Source organism: Schistocerca americana, chromosome 4 (assembly GCF_021461395.2).
Source record: "Schistocerca americana isolate TAMUIC-IGC-003095 chromosome 4, iqSchAmer2.1, whole genome shotgun sequence".
In the NCBI taxonomy this organism is placed as follows: Eukaryota; Metazoa; Arthropoda; class Insecta; order Orthoptera; family Acrididae; genus Schistocerca; species Schistocerca americana.
In genome coordinates, this window is record NC_060122.1 from 779,689,656 (window position 1) to 779,712,048 (window position 22,393).

Below are 22,393 nucleotides of genomic sequence, written 5' to 3' on the forward strand. Positions count from 1 at the left end.
TTCAACATATTAACGGTCAATAAATAAAATTATCTAGTCTGGCCATACAATCCATGAATAGGTAGTACATAATAAGTTACAGGATTAGAGCGACGGATGTATGGCAAATGCTTACTGTTTTCAACATAAATCATATAGCAAGGCTAGGTATAAATACACGAGAGGCATTATTTGGTTATCGTAGCGCGTTGGGCCCAACGCCTACTTTGCTTTGTTTGATAACGCATTACGATAACCAGATAATGCCTCTCGTATATGATTTATGTTGAGAACAGTAAGCATTTGCCTCACTTCCATACATTCGTCGCTCTAATCCTGTAACTTATTATGTCCTACCTATTCATAGATTGTATGGCCAGAGTGGATAATTTTATTTATTGACCGTTAATATGTTGTTTAAACGTTTTCTGTGGGAGAGATATCACGATGTATGTAAAGCCCTCTAATGATTAAGCTCTTACGATCGGTGCACGCCTACATAACGTCCTGGCGACCGACGCAACAGAGGGCGTTGATCATTGATCTGTCTTTTCTTCAGCTGTCATATAGACATTTTATCTTTCATGGGTAATTTATAGGTTGCTACAAGCAATGTATTACGTTCGGAGGGTGGTTGTAAAAAATGCCTCGAAATCGGTGGTGGGAATCTCTCCGGACGCTTGAGGCGGTATAAAGAGCGACGCCAATGGACAGTGAATTCTGGAAACAAGTGAACTGGAGTGATGAACCACGATATACCACGTGGCAATCAGATGGAAGACCTTGATTTGGCGAATGCCTGGAGAACGTTATCTACCAACAGTGAATTACCGAGGAGGTGGTCTTACGGTGATTACGGCGAGGAAGGATATGTGCACGTTTTACAGCACTGTATACCGTGTACTGCAAGGGAACAGTACGGAGATGACGACTGATTGTACCAGCATGACAGTGCACCCTGTCATAAAGCAGTATGCGTAAGCCAATGATATGAGTACAATAACACTGCTGAAGTGGACTGGCCTACACAGAGCCCCGACCTGAACCAAAACGAATACCTCTGGGATGAGTTAGAACGTCGACTTCGTTCTAAACCAGAGCGTCCAACATCGTTGCCTCCTCCGATTTCAGCTCTCGAGTAAAAATGGGCCGCATTCCTCCACAGACAATCAGACATATCACTGGAAAGCGTCGCCAGCGGAGTTCAAGCCATGCTACAGGTGAAGGGCGCGCATACCACATATTAATGTCCACTGATGAGTGTCCGGATGGTTTGCTTCAAATAGTGCAGACATATTTTTCTCATTAAACTCGCTAATGGAATAGCGCAAGAAATCGCTAATGTATGTTGAACGTATCTTCCGCCACGCGGTGCGCAGTGGCTTGGGTAGTATATAGATAAATGCAGATGACACCGCATCCCTACAAGCTAGAAAACTGTACTTAACAATATAATAAGGTCGAGATGTCACTGGCCGAAGACGCTTTATGCAGACGGAAACGTCTGTGTAGCTGTGTACCATCTCAAAACTTAGTCAATATGTTCAAATGTGTGTGAAATTCTAAGGGACCAAACTACTGAGGTCATCGGTCCCTAGACTTACACAGTACTTAAACTAGCTTACGCTAAGTACAACACACACACACACACACACACACACCCATGCCCGAGGGAGGAGCCGAACCTCCGGCGCGAGGGGCTGCGCGAATCGTGACATGGCGCCTGTAACCGCCCGGCCACTCCGCGCGGTTCAAAAGTTGTTTTAGCCTTTGTATAGTAACTGTAACAAAATGAATTCTGGCCTGCGGTTTCTCTCGGATGGCTCTACCACAATATGGACGCCTAGCTCTGTACTTACCTTGGCGCTTGCGTGGAGCCCGGCCCCGTACCGCCGCCGCCGCCGCCGCCGCCGCCCCCGCCCCCGCTACCGGCGGCCCGGGCATCCGCGCCGCTCTCGCCGCTGCCTGCTTCGTCATCCGAGTCCAAGCGGTCCCGTGAGTCGCCCATGCCGACAGGACAACTCTGCGCACACACACACACACCCGGGTAGCTCGTCATCATCCACTTGGTGCATAAAAAGGCGAGAGCGCATGATACACTTAATAACGAAAAATGTTGGTTTTGTTATCGCAGTTCACAGTGAACTGAAAAACACAATGTACTGGGCACAGTACTAGCACAGATAAACAACCCATCAGTAAAAAACAACAAAATATACTTACTTCTAGGATAAATTACCGAAGGTAGGTCTCCATTATCTTGAGGATTAATGGACACATTACGAAAGAAAAATCGCGTAACTGATATACGAGGTTTTAATTTATTTTTTATTTTTTATGATTTGTATTTACTGGTTACTACTTGGCATTTCTTCAAAAGCGAGATCATTAGCAACCAATTATTCCAAACCAACAAGAGTACAAAGCAAGGAGACAAATAACAAGAACGATCTCTTCTGTATTACCTTTTGCACCCAGCGAGGTGGCGCAGTGGTTAGCACACTGGACTCGCATTCGGGAGGACGACAGTTCAATCCCGTCTCCGGCCATCCTGATTTAGGTTTTCCGTGATTTCCCTAAATCGTTTCAGGCGAATGCCGAGATGGTTCCTTTGAAAGGGCACGACCGATTTCCTTCCCCATCCTTCCCTAACCCGAGCTTGCGCTCCGTCTCTAATGACCTCGTTGTCGACGGGACGTTAAACACTAACCACCATCACCACCACCGTTTTTGCTATTCAAAGCGGACTCTGTCCCTTGTGCGCTTGTGTGCGTGCGCAACCAAAATTACACACACACACACACACACACACACACACACACACACACATACACACACACTACATTCGTCCGACGACAGCAGGTAATTAAACTCTATGACAAAGTTCAAACATCATTGTAAGAATAAACATCTACATCTATACTCCACAAATCACTGTGAAGTGCGTAGCACAACGTTAAGTTGTACTGTAACATATACGTACACAGCGTGAAAAAAAATGAAACACCCACATGGGGAGGAGCAAATGAAATGAAACTTCACGGGTTGACAGCGGATGGGATGTTATTTCAGTTATTACCATATCGAGTGAAATGTAAGAACTTGACAGTATGAGTCTAATTATCAGCACGACGTGGCAGCCCCTCTGGCCTGGATGCACGCGCTGATTTATCTGGGAAGGGTATCCGTTGTGTGCTCTTCTGAGGCATGCTGGCCCACAATTCTTCTGATATCCTGGATACCGGCACTGGGAAGCAGTATACAGCCGAGATTTTCACACATGTTCTATTGGGGGCAGATCTGGGGAACTTGCTGACCACGCGAGTATCTCACCATGACGCAGGCAGTTCATAGAGTTACGTCCCATGTGTGGATCAGTATCGTCCTGTTGAAAAATGGGACCACGATGTGCGACTGTGACGTACAGTTATGCCTTTACGGTTCCCTCAATCACTACTGGCCATGATCTGAAGTCATACTCAATGACTCCCCACGCAATGACGACAGCAGTGGCACAAAAAAATGGTTCAAATGGCTCTGAGCACTATGGGACTTAACATCTCAGGTCATCAGCCCCTAGAACTTAAAACTACTTAAACCTAACTAATCCAAGGACTTCACACACATCCATGTCCGAGGCAGGATTCGAACCTGCGACCGTAGCGGTCGCACGGTTCCAGACTGAAGGCCTAGAACCGCTCGGCCACACCGGCCGGCGACTAGACAACCTTGCCTCCCAAAAAAAACATTGGAAGAATGGAACCTGTTCGCAGGTGGCCGACAGTGGTCATCCAAGGTAGGGAAGGCTGAACGCAATGCGCCGCCATTCCTCACCAGTCCGTACTTCCCGATCACGACACCACGCCACCACTTGGCGGCAGCACAAGCAAGGGACGGTAATTCTATAGTCATGCTGCTGCTCGTCTCCCACCAATGGTACGAGGTGCCACAGAAGACGGCAAGAGCAGACGTGAAGAGGTTGCGGTGTGCTTGGTGCGCAGTAGAGCGATCCTCCCTTGTGGTGGTCAGACGTGGTCGAATGGAACCTTGACTACGAGTATGTCTGACTTCACGTTCCCATGCAGTTCAGTGCTAGGCCACTGTTACATCCGAATGCTCCTCAAGTCTGGATATTACACGATTTGACCGGCTGGCCACGTGGAGACGCACAATGAAACTCCTTTCAGTCTCTATATGGAGCTGATGACGTTTTGTTACACGAGTACGCTGCATCTCTGTGTCCTTCACACATCCAGCTGTTCAAGCCCCTTCTATACCCCACCAACCCAAGTAACAACACTAAACACGAACAACACTAATGCACTGTGGTGGCCGCTGTACCTACAGTTGAAAGCTCTCCGTATTTTACCGGGACCTCACGTATTTGATCCATATTTCCTCCTGTCTCTCGCATTTTTGAGACGTCTCGCAAATTGAGCGGGTTTTCTCGTATTTCATATACTTGATTACGTTTTCCTTTTCCATATCATTCAAAGATTATCGTTCCCAAGTCAACAATCGGTTTTTGACGTTGGTAAGCTTGAAGCTTCCTTGAAGTTCAGTGTGCAGTTTGTATCGTAGTTAGTATACCTATTTAGCTATGATAGGGAAAGTGACAATGGCGGCCACTCGAATACGCCGCTAAAGAAGAAGGTCCACTGTGTATGCTTGTATCTGCACCATTGGGAAGAAACTGATTTTTGCGTGGGATCAGTAAAAATTAAGAAGCATAAAGCTTTTTGTTCTTTATGCAAAATGAATAGTGCTGTGATGCTATGAAAATTGCGTTGTTATAAATTTGGCATGCTTTTTAGTTGCTTAGGCAACAGTATTCTGATATGTTTTGTGTAACCAGAGCAGGCTGTGAACAAGACGTCAGCCAACTGCACGCTGACAGTCCTCTCTCCAGGAAGACAACGCGACAGCGGCGGCCTCTATGCGAAGAGAAAATGAGCGCCGCGACCGACTGGTCGCGGCCCAATCAAGAGTAGCTTCAAGACTAATCATTAAGCTTGTACTATGTAGTATTGTCTATACTGAAGAAGCTTGTTTATTTCGGATGTCGCCCTTTGATTGCAACACATCTACGTGACACTCAAAGTTAAGTATTGTGATTTACTTTTCGTAATAAAACTGATTAATAAGATTTGCTTAAATCTGACTGCGACTAGGCAGGATTGAACAGAATTCAAACCACAGGTTGTCTACGGTTACATAATCAGGTCGGAAGGAGTGGAAACTGCTTCTTACGAAGGCGACAACCAAATTTTTATCTGTTCATTTAAATGGATGTACTTTGATTTTATTTTGGGTGGGATTAGATGTTACGGAATTCAGATTCGCTATAACTGCCTCGTGGTCACTAATTCCAGTAACCGTCATGATGCTTCGTATTTGCTCAGAATTGTTGGTGGTAAGAGGTCAAGTATGTTTTCCCAATCATTTACACTTAGACTCGGCCCCTGAACTAATTGTTCCTTCTGAGAAAGCATTCAGTACAATTTCAAGATTTCTTTGAACTTTTCAGCCACTGTATCGTCTGAGTCATGGGTCGGTAAAATGAACCAATGATTAATTTATTCCAGTTGTCAAGTATAGCCTCTGCATGTAGTAACTCACAGGAACTATCTACTTGAACTTCACCACAAAGCAAACTATATCTGACAACAATAAACACCACACCACCAACTTTATTTGATCTACCCTTTCTGAACACGGTTAGGTCCTTTGAAAAAATTTCGGTTGAAATATCTTTCGGCTGTAGCGAGCTATCCGTACCTATAAAGATTCGAGCTTCCGTGCTTTCTATTAGCGCTTGGGGCTCTGCTTCTTTCCCAACACAGCCACGACAATTTACAATACTGATTGTTGCTAGGTCTAACTTCCTGTGCTTTGCCCTGCACCCTTTTAGACTGATGCCCTTTCTGTAGTTCACCGACAGCCTCTAACCTAAAGTTCAAAACAAGCAAAATTCGAAGTTATTCATCAATTGGATTTGCAGCTTTTGTATTTTTCGTGTTTGCAGTTAAAATTACTGGAAGTAAGGTCCGCCAGTTACGCAAAACATCGTTTTTTCAAAGCTCCAAAACATGTTTCAGCAACCTCTGCGCCATCATCAGTGGGTTTCTGTTTTATTTAATCTGTATTGTGAAAATTTTTGCTAAATGATTACAAAATTACGGAAATATTTGGTTCAAACAACCATTTGTTTCTGTTAATTAATACTTTTACATTCGGTTTGCATGGTTTTGCAGGACCACTCGCATATTATTTCGTACTGGGAGCTTGTGATCTGCAACGAAACGATGTTGATGAGAAATTTTGTTGGGAGTTAACCTACCATTTTATGCTTTAAACGTAAACTCCCAACAAAATTTCTCATCAACATCGTATGGTTGCAAATGCCAAGCTCCCAGTACGAAATAATCCGCAAGTGTCCTGTAAAACCATGCAAACCGAATGTAAAGATATTAACTAACAGAAACAAATAGTTGTTAGAACTAAATATTTCCGTAATTTGGTAATCATTTAGTAAAAATGTTCACATTACAGATTAAATAAAACAGAAACCCACTGATGATGGCACAGAAATTGCTGAAACATGTTTGGGAGCTTTGAAAAAACGATGTTTTGCATAACTGGCAGACCTTACATCCAACAAAATACAAAGAAAACGAGTGACAGAGTGACGGCTGTTGCTCAGCATTTCACGTTGTAAGTATTTGGCTACTGAGAGGGGGTGGGAAATAACACCCTGAGATCATCTTCGGCAGTATTGTGCAGTTCCTCGCGTCTCTTCTGTCAAGGGTTTTTCGTTCGTATCACTAGACCTTTTGAAGTCCTTGGCTTTGTGAAGCATATATTGTTGTATAATCTCTGTTTATTTGATTCCATTAATATGAACAAGGGAACTGCTATACAGTCGAACGTGAAGCCGGTAACACATGTGCACCGCGTGAACTGTTTTCCCTGACTCAGATAACAAAAGAACTATTTGTTTCAACCGCTAACTTCCTGCCGGCCGCGGTGGTCTAGCGGTTCTAGGCGCTCAGTCCGGAACCGCTGAACTGCTACGGTCGCAGGTTCGAATCCTGCCTCGGGCATGGATGTGTGTGACGTCCTTAGGTTAGTTAGGTTTAAGTAGTTCTAAGTTCTAGGGGACTGGTGACCACAGATGTTAGGTCCCATAGTGCTCAGAGCCATTTTTGAGCTAACTTCCTGCGGTCCGTCAAAACACCACCATCCGCTATTTGTCCTTTTTAAAGCAATTAACATTTAATTGAGAAAGTAAATCTGTTACTAGAAACCTGTTACTCCGACCAAAATTATTTGCACTGCTATTTCTAGTGGGAGAATAGACAGAGGAAAATACATACAGCGACTAATTGTGGAGGATGGGAAACGTTCATTTACGTTTCATTTTATAGCAAAACAAAGTAAAACATACCGCAGCTTTAATAACAGAAGTAGGAGAGACATACCGGTGATCAGGCAGTGAAAACATATTCTGAAAAGGAAAATGTTGGAAACAGACCCTAGAAGACAAATGTGGACTTATTAACTTGAAAATTCCCACAATAGAAGGACGTTGCCTCTGCTTATTAAGCTAACTGAACGAGCCACGATAAATAACAATGGCTCTGAGCACTATGGGACTTAACAGCTGTGGTCATCAGTCCCCTAGAACTTAGAACTACTTAAACCTAACTAACCTAAGGACATCACACACATCCATGCCCGAGGCAGGATTCGAACCTGCGACCGTAGCAGTCGCGCGGTTCCGGACTGCGCGCCTAGAACCGCGAGACCACCGCGGCCGGGATAAATAACAACTCCGAATTTTGTGAACATAGCACGCTGATCTTCCAAAAGAAACAACGAGTCGGATAATCTCCCACTATGCAGATAGTAATGAGTACACCACAAACGAGGCGCTGTCTGCTCTAAGCACTTCGAGGAACACGTGAGAAAGTACGAGTACATAAGGACCAAATTCAACAAATTCTAATGTCGACAGCTGCACTAAAATTTATGTTGTGAGCATATTCTGTGGTTCCGACAATAAATGTACATATTTATGGAGATTACGTAAGTCGACAAACACCAACAAATCCGTGCAACAAAATGCGAGTATACGCTGTGTTACAGCGTCCGAACTACAATTTTAATTTTAATTTTAAGCCGTCATAGTGACTGTACCATGTAAAAATAGAGATTCAAATTAATAGAAAATGAAATTCCAAAATCAGACTATTGTCGTGTAATAATATATTTTGCTAACTAACTTACACCCGGGAAGTGGAGAACCTTCACTGCGACGTCAACGCGATGAAAGAGCGCATACGGAGAAGGGCACAGCGAATTTCAAATAATGAAATCCTCTGTAATTGCTTTGTAATGCGTAGAGAATTTTGTTTATCATATTATATTCCCATTAATGTTGCTTGCATATGATATCGCAATGTTGTTTCTTACTAAAATTGTTTACACCGTTGGACAGCACGTCTGCAATTTAAGTAAGATGAGCAACAAAAATACATTAAGATGGCACATGACAGGAGGCAGCAACATCCACATGTCCATGATGATTTCAAAAAATCCGTGTGTCTTAACGTCAATTTTTTGATGGTATCTTCCAATAAACATACTGCACTCTCCCACACGAAAAACTCTGCAGCTGAGGTTTTGCTTGGAAGTGTACGTTGCCTAATAAAATACGGTAGATAGATTTTATAATAATATTCCCCATATAAGAATTCTATGCGATACATTGTGCTTAATTAAGTAAAAATCAATGCAAACCAATCAGTTCGTGACCTCGGTAACTTTAAATCCACAAACGATAAGGACCAACAGCTGATCTTTCGAGCCACAGTTGAATAGCAACACTGCAAGTAGTTTTTTTTAAGTTTGTGAATGTGACGGAGCAAGAGCATTTTATATTCGTATATACGCGTTTCGGTTGATTCGCTGTAAAGTATATTGAGCGGTCTGAAACACATACTATCTGTAAATTGCAATAAAAATGTGAATGTCGTGTGACAAGGACTTCCTGTCGGGTAGACCGTTCGCCGGGTGCGTGTCTTTCGATTTGACGCCACTTCGGCGACTTGCGCGTCAAATGGTTCAAATGGCTCTGAGCACTATGGGACTTAACATCTGTGGTCATCAGTCCCCTAGAACTTAGAACTAAACCTAACTAACCTACGGACATCACACACATCCATGCCCGAGGCAGGATTCGAACCTGCGACCGTAGCAGTCGCGCGGTTCCGGACTGAGCGCCCAGAACCGCGAGACCACCGCGGCCAGCCGACTTGCGCGTCGATAAGGATGAAATGATGATGATTAGGACAGCACAACACCCAGTCCCTGAGCGGAGAAAAATGTCCAACCCAGACGGGAATCGAACCCGGGCCCCCTGGATTGACACATTTTCGCGCTGACCACTCAGTTACCGGGGGCGCTCTGCAAATTGCATTGAAGCTGGTTTATTTTCAGCACTTCGGAACTCGCCCCCATGAACCACGGACCTTGCTGTTGGTGGGGAGGCTTGCGTGACTCAACGATACAGATAGCCGTACCGTAGGTGCAACCACAACGGAGGGGTATCTGTTGAGAGGCCAGACAAACGTGTGGTTCCTGAAGAGGGGCAGCAGCCTTTTCAGTAGTTGCAGGGGCAACAGTCTGGATGATTGACTGATCTGGCCTTGTAACACTAACCAAAATGGCCTTGCTGTTCTGGTACTGCGAAGGCTGAAAGCAAGGGGAAACTACAGCCGTAACTTTTCCCGAGGGCATGCAGGGTAGATCACATAACTAATGAGGAGGTATTGAATAGAATTGGGGACAAGAGGAGCTTGTGGCACAACTTAACTAAAAGGAGGGATCGGTTGGTAGGACATGTTCTGAGACATCAAGGGATCACAAATTTAGCATTGGAGGGCAGCGTGGAGGGTAAAAATCGTAGAGGGAGACCACGAGATGAATACACTAAGCAGATTCAGAAGGATGTAGGCTGCAGTAGGTACTGGGAGATGAAGGAGCTTGCACAGGATAGAGTAGCATGGGGAGCTGCATCAAACCAGTCGCAGGACTGAAGACCACAACAACAACAACAACAACAACAACAACTTCGGAACTGTTTATAAGCTAACATGACAATGCTAAAATCTGCACAAACTTCAGACAGCTACAGAAGAGCCACATAGGAAAACGCATGTACACAAAATGTAATCAATATACTCTCCTGTAGATAGACGTAACGTTAACGTCACATGCAACGCCGGAATTTAAGGAGAAGTTAAAGAATGAGGGAGTGAAGGAAGGGACTTTCATAAACGACGAGAAGCAGCAGAGGTACCCACTTCGGTAGCCGAGATCGCTAACGATCGCCTCTGCAGTGACGCTTCTCTCTTGAGGTAGGCGGTTGGAATTCCGACGGTTCAAGACATTTTCACCAGCAGTGTAAGACTGGGAAGGGGAGGTGATGGCGTATAAGTTCCTCGTCACCAGACTTTGCATCAGTGCATTTTAAACGTCTCCGCAGTGTGTGGCGAAGTGAGGGCATGTAACACTGTTCTTGATTTGTTCATCGGTGTCCGCAGCTCGTGGTCGTGTGGTAGCGTTCTCGCTTCCCGCGCCCGGGTTCCCGGGTTGGATTCCCGGCGGGATCAGGGATTTTCTCTGCCTCGTGATGACTGGGTGTTGTGTGATGTCCTTAGGTTAGTTAGGTATAAGTAGTTCTCCTACGTTCTAGGGGACTGATGACCATAGCCGTTAAGTCCCATAGTGCTCAGAGCCATTTGAACCATTTTTTTGTTCATCGGTTGGGAACGTTTAGCTCGGTAGCCCCCTTAGTGGTTAGCCCCGTAGAGGAGAAGGTTAAGGTTCAAATGGCTCTGAACACTATGGGACTTAACATCTGTGGTCAGCAGTCGCCTAGAACTTAGAACTACTTAAACCTAACTAAACTAAGGACATCACACACATCCATGCCCGAGGCAAGATTCGAACCTGCGACCGTAGCGGTCACGCGATTCCAAACTGAAGCGCCTAGAACCGCACGGCCACACCGGCCGGGTACACTGAACACCCAGCTCCTATACACGAAGTGGAGAATGGTCATCACGCACGGAGGAAGCGAACCCTTTCCGATTAGGTTGCTGAACGAGCCTTCGGCCACAATGTCATTAGAGTCTTTCTTACTTTAGTGGAGGAGCAAAAACTCGGATAAAATAAGTATTGGGCAAGAATTCGGCCATGATCTTTTCAAAGGAATTTTCGCCTTTATCGGTTTACGAAAACCTAAACCAGTATGGCTGCTACAGGACTGCAATCCGGGGATCTTTGTGAATGCGAATGCAGTGCCTCAGTACTGTGCCACCTCGAAGTACTGCATATGCGTCTATGCCTTTTTTATTCGGCTACAAAGGAAGCATGAGGGGATGCTCTGGGCTTAAAATGTTTGCGATACGCAGATCTGTTAATTATTCTTGACCAGGATTCTGTATTTAAAGCCCTTCTTAATCGAAGATTTACTACATACAGACTTTTGTTAACGTTAACTAAAGATACATTAAAGAATGGATATGTATCGCTGCATGTTTGCACACGAGAATATATGCAAGGCACAGAAGTATTTGTCGCAAAAGATGTGCAGTCAGAGCCAATCGAATCTTTATTAATCAAAGACTAAAATATCCCAGTTGCAAGGTGCCATCTAACTGCTTCCAACAGCAGCAGCAATAATTAGATTTTCAATAACTGATACAATTATTCACAGAATTTAAAAGTTTAAAGAGCAGTCATAATCTACTCTAATAAGCTCATGCAGCCACATAAATTGCAGTTGTTATCTTCATCTAGTATTCCGGCCATATGCTGTTCGGTCATCTTCAGAGTGAGCCGAAAGACTCAGGCTGCAGCACTCGCAGGGGCGGCCACGGATTCGGCTCAGGAGGCGTGCCCTGGCTCGCGTGCCACAGCGCTCAGCCACACTGCACACTCCCCCACCACCATGCCGCGTTGTCTGAGTGTCATGAGGGGGGGGGGGGGGCCGACACTGCGAATGCGCCCTATTTACATAGCAATGTTGTTGTTGCACTCTTCATGCGACTTGGTTTCACATTTCTCAACAACATACGATCACAAACGAAACATATTTTCAGCAGTAATTAACTATTTTTGCATGTCGAAGATATAACATAATTTTTCTGTGGTTCAAACTGTTGCCATGCAGACAGTTACAGATAATTTCACAGGTTTTCGCACCCAGGCTGCCACGTAATCGTGACTTATTTAGTTTCGTAATTGAAAAAAGGACTTTTACACAAATAAAAGTATGTTGCTCTAAATGTTAGTATTTTTGCAACTTCGTTTTGAAGATGCAGAAAGGCTACTTGAGGAAAACAATGTAGACGTCCTGAAAAGTTTTAACGTTAAATGTATTTATCTTTCAAAAGAGGAATTACAGTGCACATCAGTTACATCTGCACATGCACATGCATCTGAAACGGCAAACGCTGTCGAAAACAGATGTCAGATTGGCAGCGTTCTCAAAACTTATAGAAAAACATATTTGTAATTCTTTCAAGACCACAATGAAGTCTTCAAGCCTCGTGAGTGAGTTAACGGAACTGGACTCTGTTGTCACAATTTACCACTTCTACAAACAATTAGATTTTATTTTCAAAATGGAACTGGATTGCGTTGTCGGAATTTGCCGCTTCTACATACAATGAGTTATTCTTTTTAAATGCATCTCCACTAAGTCAGAAATAAGTTGTTTCTCAACTTGCAGTGGTGTCTTACTGTGAGCAACGTGCAATCTAGTCCACTTACAATGCAATGCTCCAATCCTCCCCCAATGTTCTATTTTTCGTTCCTGCACCCCTTTTTCCTTTATAAATTCAACAACAGCGGGTTTTAAAACGAAAAATTGTTCCAGTAATACCCCCTCGACTTAACCGCCGTACTCTGCAATAGTATACAAAGTCTCCATACTCTTCATTCAATTCCATCGAAAGCTTTTGCAACTGACAGTTGAATAATGGGTGCCTTCCGAAGTATTCGTACTACCAATTTCTTAACGCGCTTCACGGCTGCAAATTTAGCACGAAGTGCTTCTTGATGTACGGTACAATGAACCCTGTCTGTCGATTGTTGTAATTATTTGCTCTTCCATCGTCAAATAAATCTATGAATTATTTATGTATGCTGTTGTAACGTCGTTTCATTGCAAATTAACAGTACCCGCCGATTATGCGACTGCATAACAGAGATTGAGAATTCTTGTCTCTCCCTTCTGTCACTACAATTCATTTTTAAAGGCTTCTAACGATAGATCGCTAGACTGCCTCTTTTTGTGCAAAAGCCACTAGACCTGTAATAATCCCTAATACCACCAACCAATAGCGAAGGATAAACAGCTCTGACAGCACGAGTCTGGCGAACTGAAGAGAATTGTGCTGACCTAAAAACTCACACCGCAATACTAAATAAAACATCGTGCTGCACTCGATACTTCCGAGAAGGTCCGAGCAAAGCCGAGACAGGCGTCATATCCGGTTGGCTGGCCGGCCCTGTTTCAGACTCACGAACCTCGCCAGTGTGCAAGCTGCCACAGATACACGAGCGCCAGAGACGCTGAGGAGGATGGTGGCAGCTATTTGCAAGTAAATATAAATCAGTATGCCTCGGCTTTCGATAAACCGCATGTCCCATGGTGTTACCATCTTTGCGATAAACCACACCATCTAGACATGGAACCCATCTCTCCTTCTAGATTTCCATGGTACACCGGATTTGCCCGTGGAGGGAATTAAGATGCTTTAAAAAATCTTGGGATTTATCTTCACCATGGAGCCACATTACAACCGTGTCGTCAATGTATCTCCAAAACACTTTGGGTCTCAAACTAGTAGATTTTATTGTCTTCATAATTAAATTGACCACCAAGGCCAATAAAGAGCTACCCACTGTGTCACTGTCACTCTGTTCAAAAAATTCGTTTAGAAAGTATGTCGAGGTCATTACATGTCTGAACAAAGCTGAAACCTCATCATCAAAACTTTTACCAATAAGAGGTAAGGATTCTAAAAGCGGAACCTTTGTGAGTAATGACACCACATCGAAGCTGACTAATAGATCCGACCTGTTCAGGTTTAGTGATTTTAGTTTGCTCATAAAGTCTGCAAAGTTGCTTAAGTGATAAGCACCGCTTTTCCCATGGATTCCTGGAACATTTTTCTTGAAGGAACCAGACCACTTGGTTTCAACTTCTGGCGGAAGGGGAGAGGCATTAGGAGGCGAAGCAGTCTTCCTTACCATCTGGATAGTGGGATCTTTACTGACCTTCACTCAGTAGACAGAACATTTTATCATTATGGTTGCGAAACATTAAAACAGAGGCGCTGTCTTTATCAACTGGGAGAACCGCAATCTCAATATCCTGGCTGGCTCTGAGCACTATGGGACTTAACATCTGAGGTCACCACGTCCCCTAGAACTTAGAACTACTTAAACCTAACTAAACTAACGACATCACATACATCCATGCCCGAGGCAGGATTCGAACCTGCGACCGTAGCAGTCGCGCGGTTCCGGATTGAAGCGCCTAGAACCGCTCGGCCGTTCCCCGGCCGGCTATAAGACAAGTGTCTGGCGCACTTGTTAGATCGGTTACTCCTGCTATAATGGAGGGTTATCAAGATTCAAGTGAGTCGAAGCACGAGCGATGGGACCAGCATCTCCGAGGTAGCGATGAAGTGTACCGTAAATGTCACGAATTCGGTAAAACATCAAAGCTCTGACATCGCTGCAGCTGGAAAAAGATCCTGCAAGAACGAGACCAACGACGACTGAAGAAAATCGTTCAACGTGACAGAAGTGCAACCCTTCCGCAACTTGCTACAGATTTCAATGCTGGGCACTCGTGTACGCTTGATGACTGCACAACACAGAGCTTAACGCCTCGCCTGGGCCCGCCAGCACCGACATTGGACTGTTGATGACTGGATACATGTTGCCTGATCGCACGAATCTCGTTTCAAACTGAATCGAGGGGATGGACGTGTACGCGTATGGAGACAACCCCGTGAATCCGTGGAACCCGTACGTCCGCTGGGGACTGTTCAGGCTGGTGGAGGCTCTGTAATGGTGGGGAGCGTGTGCAGTTGTAATGACGTGGGACCTCTGATACCTCTAGATACGACTCTTGACAGGCGACACGTACGTAAGCATCCTGTCAGATCACCTGCACCCATTCATGTCCATTGTGCATTCCGACGGACTTGTGCAATTCCAGCAGGACAATGGGGCACCCCATATGTCCAGAATTGCTACAGAGTAGCTCCATTAACACTCTTCTGAGTTTAAACACTTCCGCTGGCCACCAACTCCCCAGACATGAACATTATTGCGCACATCTGGGATGACTTGCAACTTGCTGTTCAGAAAAGATCTACAGCCCCTCGTACACTTACGGACTTATGGACAGCCTTGCAGGATTCATGTTGTCAATTCCTTCCAGCACTACTTCAGACATTAGTGGAGTCCATGTCACATCGTGTTGCGACATTTCTCATGCTCGCTTTATTATGCAGGTGCACCAGTTTCTTTGCCAGTTCAGTGTATTAATGACAGTGTCGATCAAGAGTTGCTTGCTAAGAAGATGTCTCAACTTCACTACACTTTGCAGTCTGTCTCATTGTGGCCACAAACCTTATCAGACATGGGCCATGTCGTACCATCTATCCAGTTCCACGAGTTGTGGAAGAACTCCAGAGACATTTCACGTGCAGGCGATATAATTGTTCAGAAACCAGGTACACTAATCGATAGGTAAACCACATCCTCTCCATACAAAAGGAGGACGAGCCTTTCTTATAATCTTATTCATGGAAGTTGGTTTTAGAAAATGTGCTATCCTGGCAAACTTCAGAATCATGCCATGCGAAAAACAGGACGGATTCTCAGCAAGCACCAACTGCAACTGATTTTTTGGCCTTCATAGGAGACAGTAGCAGCCTTGGGTTCCATTAAAGACGCCTAGAAGCTCCAGAACGTTGCAGTTTAGAAGATCCCCTGCTAGAGTGGCCTTTCGCACAGTCCGTAAAAGATGTACGGAACACAGTAGGTACATCCGTGTCTTGCAGCACAATAAACCATCTGTGGCAAAGCACTGTACCAGTCCCCTGTGCTCCTCGTAAATGCTGAAATTTTACAGTCGACTTCATCTTGTATGTGACTTGAGCGTGAAAGAAGAGTTGAAATTCGTTTGGCAACAAGTTTCATAAATAAAGATAGAGGTTTCAGCTTGGACAAGTCAAGGAAGCGGCGCTTTGTTTAATAAATTCACGAAAACATCACCATAATCAGTTCATTATGATAAATCAACTCCCCAGTGTAGCCAGAGACTGCACTTATGCATAGTTCTTTCCCGCAGACCTACGTCCATGGAGCTTTTGTATCTCTGCTTGCACGGGCAGTGGACGGTCCCCGAGTTTAAAAGGACGAACGATTGCTTTAGCGTCAGTTGTGCGCTCAGTGGCGCGCATCACGTCGCCCGAGACACAGAAAGGGTCACCATCTCTGCTCGTCTTCGCCCTCGACAACGCGGAGAACCGGCGAGGGCGGTCACCAATGAGCCGCTGAAGCACAAAGGACCTCGCCTCAGTGCTGCTGCCGAAGGGTGGGCCATGTGGCACGCCTCGTGCTATCGTGCGAGCTCCCGTTGCCCACATCCGAGGACGCAAGGTGCAAGAACTGCAGTGGCTACCATGTTGCGAACTACCGTGGCTCTGGGACGTTTCAGGCAACAAGGAAGAAGGACCTACGTCCGCGCCGAGGGGCACAGTCAACGGAGAGCATGCAACAGCTCCAACCCAAACACGCCAGGGCGTCGCCCCCACAGGCAAGGGATGACATTACCGCGGCAAGTGGCAGTAGGGATGGCTGTTATCGCTGAAACAAACGGTTTTCGATTATTATCGGTCTTGTTATCTCCAGTTTAACATGACAGTTAAAACCACTCATAGCAACCGGGTTTTGAAATAATAGATTTTCATTTTTAGGATTGAATAATAGTTACACTGCTACTAGTTTTCGGCTTATTGGGCCACCCTCAGCAAATAACTTGTCTGAAAGGGGCACTAGTTGTTTGGTGACCAAACACTACAAGAAAAGGTACAATCCACTTGCCTAAAATGTCTGTTACCTAAGAACTAGTGTTCCTTTCAGATACTAGTCAGTTTTTTTTTCCTGGAGATGGCCCAACAAGTCGAAAACTAGTTTGAAACAAACAAAAATCAGTAGTACAAAAACAGTGCACTTGTTATCCACGTTTGAATACGGAACTGTTCTACCGAGAAGTAACGTAAGAATCCATAAATAAAACCGATTTTCAGTTTGTTATTGCTATTATTTCCGATAGTAAACAGAGAGACAGATCAAAAGGCTGAAAAATTGTAGGACGACCTTAGACTTCTGCATTATACGTTTCAAGATATAGCGAATCAAAAAATTGAATGAAATACGTAAGTAAAAAAAACTTCGTCTGTCAACCGTTCGCTTCTTTTCTCGGAGAGTAATGAGGGGCTGAACACAACAAAAAAACATCAGTATTCTCCTACAGATGCCAATGTTTTGAAACTCGTTGCAATTGACGATAACTATTTGACGAATAGTCAGTGCTAAAGGATGAAAACTGAGGTTGAAGAACTCTACTGCTGTGTTAAAATTATCTGATTCCCAGGGCTACAAGCAGATAAAGGCATATTATGTAGACACAGGCGGCTTATCAGCTACTTTATATCTTTATTATAAACTGTGAATGTTCCTAATTTATTACTATCGCCTTAATTCCCTTTCTCGTTTTTCATTCCACAGACATGGCAGACAAATAATAACCTTTGTGTAAACCTTGTAGCGATGTTTTCCTTTAATTATTTCGAATGGAAAAACCCGTTTCGTAGTCAAACATATTTATTTACTTTTTATCAGGAATGCTAATACAACTGCGCTTATGTTGATAAAACTAGAAATGCTCTTTTAAAAAATTCAGTTGGACAAGTTAGACAGTAGACAAGGCAGAATAGTTACGAGGAACAGTTACAAGATAATAGTGAAAATTTCAGTAATGAATTAATCCAGCGGCCAATACTTATCGTCTAATGTGTTCGTAAATATTCGTTCTATAATGTAGTGATATGTAAGTAGACTCCTTTCACCAGAAACAATATGACCCAAAGACGATACCAGTCTTTCACAAGTCACAGAACTTCCTAACAACGAAAAATATTTTGTGGATTGCAAGTGACAAGCCTGGCAAACGCCCTTTACCTTGCTCCCAAAATAACGACAGGATCACTATTTCTGGGCAGTAAGGGATAACATTTCCATTATCATCTCAGCCTCAGCAGTGCTGTAGGGTTTCTTCTGTCATTTGTGTGTTGCTAGTTTCTGAATGTCGGCATTGTTATTAAAATAGCACTGATCGCTTTTCGTATTTTCTACAACATGATATTTCAAAACAATGGAAGTATTACGAATCAGCATTATTTGTCTCGAAAAAGTTCGACTTCAAAACTGAAAATTTTAGCACAGCTGCTACGACAAATTGATATGTCAGTTTTTCTACCTGGTTATTAGTAAAAAAAATAACGTTTTGTAACGGAGACCAAACAAATACCGCAAAATACCGGTTACTCAGGACTAAAACGCCGGTGTAAGGTTTGGTCGATTTTTCACCAACCCTCGGCTGCAGTAGTGGAAAGGCTACCACCGCTAAGCCGTGCCGCCCCCGACATCCGGCGCCGGCGTTGCCTGCCTCGCCTCGCCCTCTGCAGTCAGAGGGCGGCTGCCTCACAGCTGGTACCTTCAACGTGCTCCCACAGCGGTCTCGCCGGGGCGGCGCCACGCAGACTACCCTAGGGGAGGGGGGCCTTGGGGTAGCAAGGAGACGCCACAAATGGAGATGAAAATTTTGTTTCGACTCATTACAGATTTTTGGAGGAAGAACATTCGTGTCGATACTCCGCCTAACCTGTGCTTGAGGTATCCCTTGTGATGTTCCCGTCTGTGTCTGAATCTGCGTGCAACGACAGTCTTTCGGCTCACTCTACAGATCAGTGGTTCCCAACAGGTGGCTCTGCAAGATGCTATTAGAATAAAAAATATATTAAATATATTTCGTATGATAGAATTTTTTGTTTTGGCCGCTTCCTGCATGAGCAGAGCTTTAGCGAACGCTAACTTCTGCGTCTAGCGTTTTCCTAGAGCCAACTGACACATAGAAAACGTATAAAAAGACTCTTAATTTGGCTTTTTTAGGTATTTGATACTGTGATATGACAAGGTACCAATCGTGCTCGATGAGGGGGGGAGGGGTCCTCGAGAAAATTTTGCTGGGAACCCCTGCTATAGATGATCGAACGGCATACGGTCCAAATATTAGAAGTAGCGGAATTTATGCGGCTGCACGCACGAAATGTAATGGAGCAATCACTGCGCCGCGAAAACTGTCAATCTATTAATTAACAGCTTGCACAGTGACGCAGTTCGTGCTTTTAAAACAGGGCTGACCTGCCGGATGCGTGTAATGCTGTCTCGGCATTGCTCGTGGCTTCTCGTAAATCCCCGGTGCAGAGCAGTATTTAATTTCATATTGTGGTGTGGCATTTTTCGGTCAGCAGATCTCTCTTCAGTTCGCTAGAATCGTGGTCCCAGCGCTTTTTACCCTTCGCTATTGGTTCGTGGTATGTCCTTTATACCATGAAGGCGCAAGGCTACCGTGGCCCCCCAACATTCGCTTTTCCCGCGCACCATCCACGACCGGAACACTTAACAGGGAAAGTTGCAGTGGTACACGAACTATGCTCTGCCACAGACTATTCAACACAACAAGTCAATTATTAGAGATATAAACTGTGTATTCAATAGGTATTTGAGACAGAGTCCTTACTGAGTCGCAACAACTTTACACGTTATTTCAAACCTTCACAGAACTTTTTCTTCCTGACATCGCTCACAAAAGCAGAAAGGAAAAAAGTTTATCACTTACTATTACTTCTTTACTACTAACTCTGTTCGCAATACACTGTGCAGACCGTATCCACATCCATCCATGAATGCAACTGAAAAATATCACTGTACGACAAACAGTTCGGGAGATATGACGTTTTATACACGGGAGTTTTGATTCTCGGGAATAGGCGTTATACTATAATCCTCAAAGACCAACAAACCGATCTGTAGTTCATTTCAGGTCAATATTTAACAACAGCTACTGCATACGCCAAGGCAGTAAGCGTAGCGTAAAATAAGTGAAGACACCGCTTCCGCAATTGAGGACGGACGGCAGCTGAGATAATTACCGGAGGTTTGTAATTAACAATGCGAAAGGCTGTGGGCCGATGTAATGACCCCGGCGGGCGCGAACCGAGGGAGGGGAACGGCCGCCTTGGCGCCAATCATAACTTTTCCTATTAAATGGGCGCCCAGCCTCCCCGGAGTCCGCGCAGTGATCCCGCAAGCCACGTGGCTTCCACACCTGTCGCTGCGCTCTTGCCCTAACTCAGCAACAGCGCATTTTCTCTTGTCCCACTGAAACTCTGCTATATTTTATGTGACAGTCAGTGATCCGTTCACACGATACTTCACGCCACATGCTTGTCTCTTTTCCCCAGCGTCTACAGCGTCTATCCCGTCGTACATTGTTACTTTACGGCCTGATGACTTTCCTATCTCCAGTCGTCAGTTAACCTACGGGGGCGAATTCGTATGTGTCACCTGTCTCTCAATCGCGTAAACTCTGCTGCGTGTTATTTATTTTAGCTGTTTGTATACCGTATTTCCTAAGACAGAGATTGGGGACAAGGCCGGGATTTGCCTAAACAAACGTGGAAAAGCGACTAAAAATTAGTATTGTCTGTTGGCTTTGTTTCTTCGACGATTTTTCTGACGTAACGACAGCACCAGTGGTGGCGGACCAGCAACTGTGGGCCAAGCTTTGACAGTTCCAGCCAGTCGTGCTGGCGAAACACCATTAAAAATAATAAAAAAAAAACGTCGGCCGAAGGACTCAAAGACAGAAGCCAACAGGCAATTTGACAAGTGGCTACGAAAGCCTTAAAAATTTCGTACATACCAGTGTACCTAGCCAACTGTCGTTAAACCACATCACCGATCTGATTCCTGTCTGGTTTATCTCCCTATCCGACAAGACAGCCCGCTGCAATTTGGCATTTTTTGTGCTATACAATTTGCATCCATAAGAATACAGCTTTGGTTTCAAACAACGTATATTACTGTAACTCCATCTCGCAAAACATTTTCTGTGTGCTACGTTGATATTTTGTTTGAACTGCTTATAAACGAAAATTAGAGAAATTACGTAGCTGAATTGCAGCAACTGCTGCAGAATAATTGCATGTTTCTTTTCGCGCCTCTTGAATTCAACAAGGTACTAATATTCATTCGCCTAGCTACATGCCGCGCAAACCTTCAGTCCAGAAGACTTGCTGATAAACGCGGGAAATATGTTCAACCTACCAGGTCTACGTGCGCTAGTCAGCCTACCACAATTTTTAGGATAACCGTGATGTGACAGAAATCTAGTTCACGTGGATATTTCATCAGAACTGTTTTCCACGGATGACACTCACGAGTGGAATCGCCGGCACGTCTTGCGGTTTGTGGCTGACAATCGGTTCACTTACCAGACGTCCGCAGCGGCCTTCCCCAACACACTTTCGAGCAGCTGTGACGTCAAGTTTTTCATCTAGGGCTGTGTATTTACTTTATATTTGTTCATTCAGTTTTTGTTCTGAATGAATTGGGTAATATAAACTTACGGAACAAATGACGTGTTTATTTCCACCCACAAAGTTGTGTGTTATTTACATGCAAAAACAACTACGACGCTGTTTGGCAAATGTTTGTGGAGTAAGAAAATGTTTTACGAGAACTGTGTGAGCTCTGTGAAGCAAATATGCTATCGACATCCTGAATGGTATTTTGCGTAACGTGGAAACAAGTAACTCGGTTCAGGTAATCACAGACTTGACATAAATGGTCTGTATTCGGTTACTTGTTGGATTTATCTTAACAAGAGCACTGGAGCATTTCCGACCTTAAGTTGTTGGATGAAACATCCAGTGTTCCAACTGGTTGCAGATGTTGAGGGACCGGCATGAAGAATGTTCAGGAGGAATTACTTACGTGAACTAACACGAAAAATTTCGGGCTCAGCTAGCACGGATAATCCGTGGCGCTACCTGGAACGTGACATACGTGTTACTGTCAATCGCCGCCGTTATCGAAACCTGTATAGGGAAAATAAGTTCCTAGCTGGAGCTGCTATAAGCATTCGTTTTTAAAACCAGTTTCAAAGCATTAAGAATTCATTTTCTAT

At 44.4% G+C, this 22,393-nt stretch overlaps 1 long non-coding RNA gene across 1 annotated transcript in view; it reads right to left on the bottom strand.

Annotated features, from left to right (window-relative positions):
- Positions 1-1,893: 1,893 nt before the first annotated feature.
- The window catches only part of LOC124613968, a 653,661-nt gene continuing 633,161 nt past the window's right edge, over positions 1,894-22,393 (bottom strand). The window contains exon 4 of the long non-coding RNA XR_006979667.1: positions 1,894-2,002. This is a non-coding gene — a long non-coding RNA (uncharacterized LOC124613968). The remainder of the gene's footprint in view (positions 2,003-22,393) is intronic.